This window comes from Priapulus caudatus, unplaced genomic scaffold (genome assembly GCF_000485595.1).
Source record: "Priapulus caudatus unplaced genomic scaffold, Priapulus_caudatus-5.0.1 Scaffold188, whole genome shotgun sequence".
NCBI classification, from domain to species: domain Eukaryota; kingdom Metazoa; phylum Priapulida; class Priapulimorpha; order Priapulimorphida; family Priapulidae; genus Priapulus; species Priapulus caudatus.
This window is the reverse complement of record NW_014577249.1, coordinates 182,346-191,901: the sequence shown is the minus strand read 5'-3', so window position 1 is coordinate 191,901 and position 9,556 is coordinate 182,346.

The window sequence follows — 9,556 nt, the reverse complement described above, 5'->3', positions numbered from 1 at the left end:
TTGACAGAATTGAGTTTTGTGTTCAGAAAATTGAGTTTTGTGGGACAGGATTGACAGAATTGAGTTTTGTGTTCACAAAACTCATTTTTGTCAAGTTTATAGGTACAAAAATGCCTGTCCTGCATGGCGCCCCGTACGACGTGGGTTGGTAGATTTTATTCATGCGAATGTTTTAGGAAAAAATATTGTTGCAGTGTATTTCAGTAGGTGTGTGTATGCGCGCGCGGGTGTACGTTATGAATGTATGTGCTGTGCGCGCGTGTGTACGTGCGTGCGCGAGTGGGTGCGTGCGCGAGTGCGTGTGCATGTGCGTGTGCGTGCGCGTATACGTTTTATTATATTTAGCCTGTCAAAATATCTCCCGACACTCGTTATTCGTGTATATAGTATTTAAGTATTTAATGACAAGAATACATGCGTTTGTCATGCTCATATCGTTTGTTATATTGATCGAGTTCCTATTGCTCAATTTGTGGTTGAGCATTTTCCCGCCTATGATTTGTGATGCATCGAGCTCAGTTGTTCTGCTTCTCGTATGAACAATATGCTTCTCTACATGAACTATAGCATGCGATTTTGAATAGAAATGTCCTCAAGGAGATTGAAAACTGACCAACTAGATATTCGCTTATGATGTAATGATGACGACACAAAAAACTGCGCGTGTCATAAATGCGCGTGTCAACTAATTGCAGAATAAAAACTTGCTATCGATACTTGCTTGCTTCCTTTGATATAGCCAATAGACGCGCGCACACAAATATACACGCACGCACACACGCGCGCGCACACAAATATACACGCACGCACACACGCGCGCGCACACAAATATACACGCACGCACACACGTGCGCGCACACAAATATACAGACACGCACACACGCGCGCACACACAAATATACACGCACGCACACCCGCGCGCACACACAAATATACGCGCACGCACACACGCGCGCCCACACAAATATACACGCACGCACACATGCGCGCGCACACACAAATATACACGCACGCTGAAGTTAAACTCGACTGCCATTTCACTCGAATAGATAGCGCCACGTAGAACGGTATTTAGCTTTTATAGCCCACTTTACGAAAAATGCAGATTGGCTGGAAGTATTTCCTAACTACACAACCCGTTTTATTTTTCCACGCTACCGCGCAACAGAGGGTATATTAATTTAGGATTGGGTGTATTATTCTAGGATTGGGTGTATTAATCTAGGATTGGGTGTATTAATCTAGGATTGGGTGTATTAATTAGTATGGTGTGTATAATCTCTAGAATTTCGGCTTGTCTATTTAATCTAGAGATTGGGTGGTATTGCATCTAGTCATTGGGTATAATTATTAACGTCTAGGATTGGGGATTGTATTAAATCTAGGTTGAGTTGTATAATCTAGGATGGGTGGGTGATTAATCTTAGGATTGGAGTGTATTCAATCTTTAGATGGGTGTATTAATCCTAATATTGGTGTTTCACTAGGATTTGGGTGTATTCATCTAGAATGGGGTGTATTAATCTAGAATTGGTTGTATTAATCTACGTATTGGGTGTATTAATTCTAGGATTGAAGTGATTAATCTAGGATTTGGGTGTATTCATTAGGAGTGGGTGTATAATCTAGATGGGGTTGTACTTTATCTAGTATTCGGTTGTATTAATCTGAGGATTGGGTGTTTAATCTGAGGATTGGGTTGTATTAATCTGTGAAAGATTGGGTGTATTAATGCCTAGGAAATCGGTGTATTAAATCTAGAATTGGGTGTATTAATCTAGAATTGGGTGTATTAATCTAGTATTGAGGTGTATTAGATCTGTAGCTATGGGGGTATTAAAATCTCTAGGGATGGTGTATTAATTTCGGATTTGCAGTTATGCTCGGACAGATGTTTCGAAGAGACAGAGAAGTAGGCCTGAAATTGTTCGCCTCATATATAATCTAATCAATCATCTCCCTCTCTCGTAGCAACACACCACCACCCAGCGCGCGCTGGCGCACGGCGCATAGCGGCACCACCGACACGCCACACGCACACTCACACGCACACGGACACCAACACACAATGTAATACTTAACAACATATGGGCTGATCATGAGTAGGGTTAAAGCGGAATCTAGGGTGCATTGAGCATTTAAAACTACATGGCTGTTTGTATTTGTAACGGGTAAACGTATAAGCAAACAAGTGGAGATTAAGCTATATAGGTCTGAGGTTTAGTGCTAACTTGTGTTGGTTTAATGCCCAGAGTAATAAACACGTCATAATGAGTTTCTAGAAAGGGAATTCACGGTTTGAGTTGAATGTTAGATGTGAATATTTTTTTATCTTCCATTTCTATTTCTCTCTCTCTCCTTTTTCCCTCTCCTCTTTACTCTTTTCTTATTCCCTCTCCCTCGTTCCCAATGCCCTTCCTCTCCCGTCCACTTTTTCGTCATATTACCTCACTTGCCTTCGCTTTCCTTTCTCACCTCACCATTATCTCCTCCTATTCCTCTTGCTCTCATGGCTTCTCCCTCGTCGCCCCACATTCCTTCTCCCCAATCTTTTTAAATTTTCTTTCTTCCGTTTTTGTTAATCTGCGATCCTCCAATCCTGGCGGTTTCCTGAAATCTACCATGCTTATTGGCCTGCGCTCTTTGTTGTTCTCCCTCTCCTCTCCCGGAAACATCTCCTCTCTTCTTTTCCCTCTCCCCTCTTAACGCTTTTTTCGCCCACACACTGCTCTCTCCCATCGCCCGACACAGTACACGCGCACTGCTCTCCTCTCTCTCTCTCTTTTTGCCTGCGCCGCGGGATTACTCAGTACCCTTCTTCACCGAGTGCGCGTCACACCGCCTCTTCTCGGGTCTATTATCCCGCTGCAAGCGCCCGTTGGCCTTTTTCCTCTCCGCCTTCCCTCTCCCGTTTCCTTCCTCTCCCATCCCTCTCTCTCTACTCTCTCTCTCTCTCTCTCTCTTCTCTCCCTCTCTCTCTCTCTCTCTGCCTCTTCTCTCTTCTTCTTTCTCTTCCCTTCTTTTCTCTCTCTTTTATCTCATCTATTCTAATCTTTTTTATCCCTTCTTCTCCCTCTCTGCCCTCTTTCCCTCCTTTTAACCTCTTTCCCTTTTCATCCTCTTGCCTCCTTTCCTTTTTCCTTTTCCTCTTTTTCCTCTTATTCCTGCTTCCTCTTTTCCTGCTTTTTCTTTTCGTTCTTTCCTTTTTTCTTTTTTCCGTCTTTTTCCTTTTTTCCTCTTTTCCTCTTTTCCTCTTTTTCCTCTTTTTTCCTCTCCCTCCTCCTCTCCCTCACTCCCTCTCCCTCTCCCTCTCCCTTTTCATCCCTCTCCCTCTCCCTCTCCCTCTCCTTGCCCGTCTCCTCTCTCTCCCTCTCCCGTCTTCCCTCTCCCTCTCCCTCTCCCTCGTTCTCTTCCCTTTCCTCTCCACGGCCGCTTTTAGTTGCCTCTCGCCCACACATGGCCTTCGCCCCGCGTCGTTCATCCTCTCTCCCTCTCCTTCTCTCTCTCTCTTCTTTCTCTCCTCTCGCTCTTCTCTCTCTTCTCTCCTCTCCCACTCTCTCTCTCTCCCTCTCCCTCTCACCCTCTCTCTCTCTCCATCTCTCCTCCCCCTCTCTCCCTCTCTCTCTTGCTCACACACGCCTTCGCATTCTCTCTGTCACGAGGAATTCTTCATCATCGCACGCCAAGCAGTAGAAGCCAAGCAGAGCGCTCGTGTTGATCTAAGCTCGTTGATCAACCTCTCCGCTCACTGTTGACTCTGCCTTTAATTTTCTGGACTTTGTTATCGTTAAGGCGCGAATTTAGCGGCTCGCCGATGACCATATTACATCGAGACCTAATATCTCCACTCTAATAACAATTATTCGCTCTTCTAGAGGCAATTTAGCGCGGCTTAATATCACAAGTCTTTGTTCCGACTTGTATTCTTTCGCTCAGATGTATTACATGTATTTACACGAAAAATCTATACGACGTGTTTGCGTTGGGCACGTAATCAATGGATAATGTAGACTCTATGTTTGTCTTCAGTGTGTTAGCTTAGAGCCATGCACAAGTTTCGCAGCATCGTGTGCAAATACATTTCGCCGAAGTGGTTTAATTTTGGCGAGAGAGTGAGCGAGAGAGAGATAGAGGGGAGGCATATAGGAAGGGATGCAGAGTGAAAAGAAAGAGAGAGAGAGAGAGAGAGAGAGAGAGAGAGAGAGAGAGAAAGAGCGAGAGAGAGAAGGCGTAGACAGCATAGGAAGGGATGCAGGGTGAAAAGAAAGAGAGAGAGGGAAAGAGAGAAGGTGTGGGAGGTATGTGTAAAGAGAGCAAAGCCATAGAGAAGGATAGCTGAGGAAAGGATGACGGAAAAAGAGATTGTGGGGGAAAAACTAAAGCGCTGAATCTGACGGAATTAACAAAATTGGAAAGGCTAAAAAAGAACGATTAAATGTAGACTGGGGAAAAGAACGAAATTTGGGACGAAAGAGATAAGGGGAGCTGAAAGCAAAACCGTGAGAAGGCAGATTCGTGGAAAGAACTAGAAGGGTGAAATGGGGAAGGAACGAGAGATGGTTGCTGAGGGAAGAAATGAGATAGGATGGAGGCCAGGATGGAGAGAGAACAAACAAGACGAAAGAAATCTAAAGAAAAAACCCAAAGGGGACAGACTGATGGAAAGAACGGCCGAGTACAGACTTGTGAAAGGAACAAGAGGAGAGCAGGACAGGAAGCAGGATAGATGTAAGAACAAAAAGAGAAAGCTTATAGAGGAATAATGGCGGCGTTGTACACTACGTTTATGCATCGTCACGAAATCATTCACTAACACCAGGAGGCAAATAATGACAAGTGACATATGACAAATTAATAATGACAATTTGTCATTATTCACTCCTGATAACACCAGATTGTGCTTGCGCCATAGAAATATATAGAGACATATCTAGTCTGACTAGTATATTATTTCTATGGCTTACATCAGCGTGATCCCATGTAACGTTATCGCCGTGCCACGTTTTATAAATACCGGGATATGCCGGCGGCAGCATGGAATAATTACTTTATCCCTAATTAATTATTCGTGATCCAACCCGAGTTCACCTCTGTCTCACTGATCAAACATTATATTGATGGGAGTAGGAAACCATCGGCAGTATAGTCATTAGGGTGATATAGAGAATCTTTAAGGAAATTCTAAAAATAATATTTTCATTCAATTTTCTTTCTCACACACGCGCACACGCACGCACGCACACGCACTATCTAGGATTGGGTGTATTAATCTAAGATTGGGTGTATTAATCTAGGATTGGGTGTATTAATCTAGAATTGGGTGTATTAATCTAGAATTGGGTGTATTAATCTAGTATTGGGTGTATTAATCTAGGATTGGGTGTATTAATCTAGTATTGGGTGTATTAATCTAGGATTGGGTGTATTAATTTAGATTTGCAGTTGTCGACAGATTTTCGAAGAGAAGTAGGCCTAAATCGCCTATAAGAATCTAAATTCAATATCTCTCTCTCTCTCTCTATCACACACACACGCGCGCGCGCGCACGCGCACACGCACACGCACACGCACACTCACACGCACACGTACACACACACAATGTAATACTACACATATGGTGATCATGAGTAGGTTAAGCGGAATCTAGGTGCATTGACATTAAAACACATGGCTGTTAGTATTTGTAACGGTAACGTATAAGAAAAGTGGAATTAAGTATACTAGGCCTGAGGTTAGTGCTAACTTTGTTTGGTTTAATGCCCAGTAATAAACACGTCATAATGATGTTTCTAGAAGGGATCACGGTTTGAAGTTGAAGTTAGATGTGAATTTTTTTTCTTCCTTATCTATTTCTCTCTCTTCCTTTTTCCTCTCTCTTTCTCTTTTTCTTTTCCTCTCCTTGTTCCCATGCCCCTCCCTGTCCGTCCACTTCTTCATATACCTCACTCTGTTCCTCCTTTTCCTTTCTCACTCACTCATTATCTCCTCCTATTCCTCTTGCTCCTCTGCCTCTCCCTCTCGCCCCACATCTCCTTCTCCCCAATCTTTTTTTTCTTTTTCTTTCCCGTTTTTGTCTATCTGCATCCTCAATCCTCGCCGTCCTGAATCTACCACTGCTTTTGCCTCTGCCGCTCTTTGCTGCTTCTCCCTCTTCCTCTCCCGGACCCTCTTCTTTTCCCTCTCCCTCTAACGCTTTTTCGCCCACACACGCTCTCTCCCTCGCCCACACATGTACACGCGCACTCCTCTCCTCTCTCTCTCGATCACACGCCCCCTCTTATTCTCGCTGTCGTTGCCTTTTCCCTCTCCCGCTCTTTCTCCCTCTCCCTCTCCCTCCCTCTCTCTCTCTCTCTCTCTCTCTCTCTCTCTCTCTCTTCTTCTTTCTCTCTCCCTCTTTCTCTCTCCTTTTCTCTCTCTTCCTTTTTCCCTTTCTCCCTCTCTCCCTCTTTCCCTCTTTCCCTCTTTTCCTTCTTTCCTCTTTTTCTTTTTTCCTCTTTTCCTCTTTTCCTCTTTTCCTCTTTTCCTCTTTTCCTCTTTTCCTCTTTTCCTCTCCCTCTCCCTCTCCCTCTCCCTCTCTCTCCCTCTTCCTCTCCCGCCGCTTTTAGTGCCTTCTCGCCCACACATGCCTTTGCCCCGCGTCTCTCTTCCTCTCCCTCTCCTTCTCTCTCTCTCTCTTTCTCTCTCTCTCTCTCTCTCTCTCTCTCTCTTTCTCTCTCTCTCTCCATCTCTCCCTCTCTCTTTCTCTCCCTCTCTCCCTCTTCCTCTCCTCTCTCCCTCTCCCTACTTTCCTCTCTCTGCTGCTCTCTCCCTCTTCTCGCCGCCTAGTTGCTTCTCGCCCACACATTGCGTCGCCCCGCGTCTCTCTCCCTCCCCTCTCTCTCTCCTCTCTTCTGCTTCTGCTCACACACTGCCTTGCGCATTCTCTCGTCACGAAGGCATCCTTCATTCGATCGCACGCCAAAGCAATAGAGCCAAGCCGAAGCGCTCGTGTTGATCTAAGCTCGTGATCAACCTCTCCGGCTCAACCTGTGGACTCTGCCTTTAATTTTCTGGACTTTGTTTATCGTTAAAGGCTCGTAATTAGCGGCTCGCGTGACCATATTGCATCGAGACTAATATCCCACTGGCTATAACAATTATTCGCTCTTCTAGAGGCAATTTAGCGCGGCCTTAATATCACAAGTACTTTGTTCCGACCTTGTATTCCTTTCGACTCAGATGTATTAATGTGTACACGAAAATCTATACGACGTGTTTGCGTTGGGGCACGTAATCAATGGATAATAAGTAAGACTCTATGTTTGTCTCAGTGTTGGTTAGCTTGAGAGCCATGCACAAGTTTCGCAGCAATCGTGTGCAAATACCATTCGCGAAGCTGGTTTCAATTTTTGGCGAGAGACGTGCAGCGAGAGAGAGCATAGAGCGGGGGATTAGGAAGCGGATGCCAGAGTAGCAAAAGAAGAGAGAGATAGAGACGAGAGAGAGAGAGAGGAAGAGAGAGAGAGAGGAGAGCAAGAGACGAGAGAGAGGAGCGCGTAGACAGGCATAGGAAGGGATGCAGGGTGAAAGAAGAGAGAGAGCGAAGAGAGAGAGGTGTGAGGTATGTGTGAAAGAGGCAGACGCCATAGAGAAGGATAGCTGAGGAAAAGGATTGACGCGAAAAAGAGATGTGGGGCGAAAAACTTAAAGCGCTGAATCTGACGGAAATTAACAAATTGGAAAGGCTAAAAAAGAACGATTAAAGACGACTGCGGGAAAAGAACCGAATTTGGACGAAGAGATAAGGGGAGCTGAAGCAAAAACCGTGAGAACGGCAGATGTCGTGGAACGAACGCTAGAAGGCGTGAAAGTGGGAAAGGAACGCAGAAAATGGTTGCTGAGCGAAGAAATGAGATAGGATGGAGGCCAGGATGGAGAGAGAACAAACAGGCGCGGAAGAAAAAAACCAAAAGGGGACAATGATGGAAAGAACGCCGAGCTTTTACAGAACTTTGTGAAGGAACAAGATGGAGAGCAGGGAGCAGGAAGGAGATTAGATGGTAGAACAAAAAGAGAAAGCTTATAGAGGATAATGGCGGCGATTGCTTACACTACGTTTATGCATGTCACGAAATCATTCACTAACACAGGGGCAAATAATGACAAGCTGACATATACAAATTAATAATGAGCAATTTGTCATTAGTCACTCCTGATAACACAGATTGTGCTTGCACCATAGAATATATAGAGGACTATCTATGTCTGACTAGTATATTATTTCTTATGCTTACATCAGCCGTGATCCCATGTAACGTTATCGCGTGCCAGTTTATAAATACGGAGGATATGCGGCGCGCATGGAATAATTACTTTTATCCCTAATTAATTATTCTGATCCCAACCCGAGTTCACCTCTGTCTCACTGATCAAACATTATTTGATGGAGTAGGAAAACCATCGGCCCAGTTATAGTCATTAGGTGATATAGAGATACTTGAAGGAATATCTAAAAATAATAATTTTACACTTCCATTTTCTTTCTCCACACACGGCGCACACGCACCCCAACATAGATATTTACTCACGCACGCACGCACGCACGCGCGCATACACGCAGGCACGCACACATACACGCACATGCGTAACGTATACTCAAGTGCGTGCGTGTTGTTGAGTATATCGTATGGTATGTGGGCATATGTGCGTGCATGCGTGTATGCGGCGGTGGTATTACGTTATACGTATGTGCGTGCATATGCATACTCACACACGCACGCATGTATGTGCATGTGCGTGTGTGTATACTCACGCACGCACGTACGGAAATATATAGACGGTGATTTTCCCCGGCGGTGCATGAAACGGCGGATTAATAATATCTCACGTACACGTCTCAGCGCCCCGACGCGCGATATCCCTCCATGATGTGTCAGCAGCCGTGACGAGTCACTTTACAAAGTTAACACGCCTGAGGCATAGCGTGCAGCCAAGACCGAGCATACACAGACAGACACAGGCAGACAGACACACACACACAACACACACACACACACACCACACACACAAACACACACACACACACACCACACACGCCACCAGCCACGCGCACACACACCAGCGCACACCATGCACGCTGCGGCGCGCGCCACACTAACGCACCACACGCATACACACACGCACACACACGCACACGCAGCACACACACACAACACACACACACACAACACACACACAACACACACACACACACGCACACGCACTCCACGTAAGCGGCGAACGCGTGTTTTTCCTTTGCGGGTCACAAAAGCTGAGCGCTGTTTTTCAACAAGCGCGCGGTGCGAATTGAACGACGTTTAACGCGTCGCTCTCGCGCACGTTTTCCGTCGCGACGACCGCTCGCTGAGTCGACACGCGTCGTCATGGCAACTGAGTTATGCCTCTGCTAATTAGTCGGGCGTTGGAACGATCGCGGAGCGGGGCGTATGTGTTGAATTCGCTGCCGAGTGGACGTGCAGCAATCAGACGGACGCCCAGCGCAGCGAAGATAGTGTGCATGAGCTGTGCTGCAAATGAG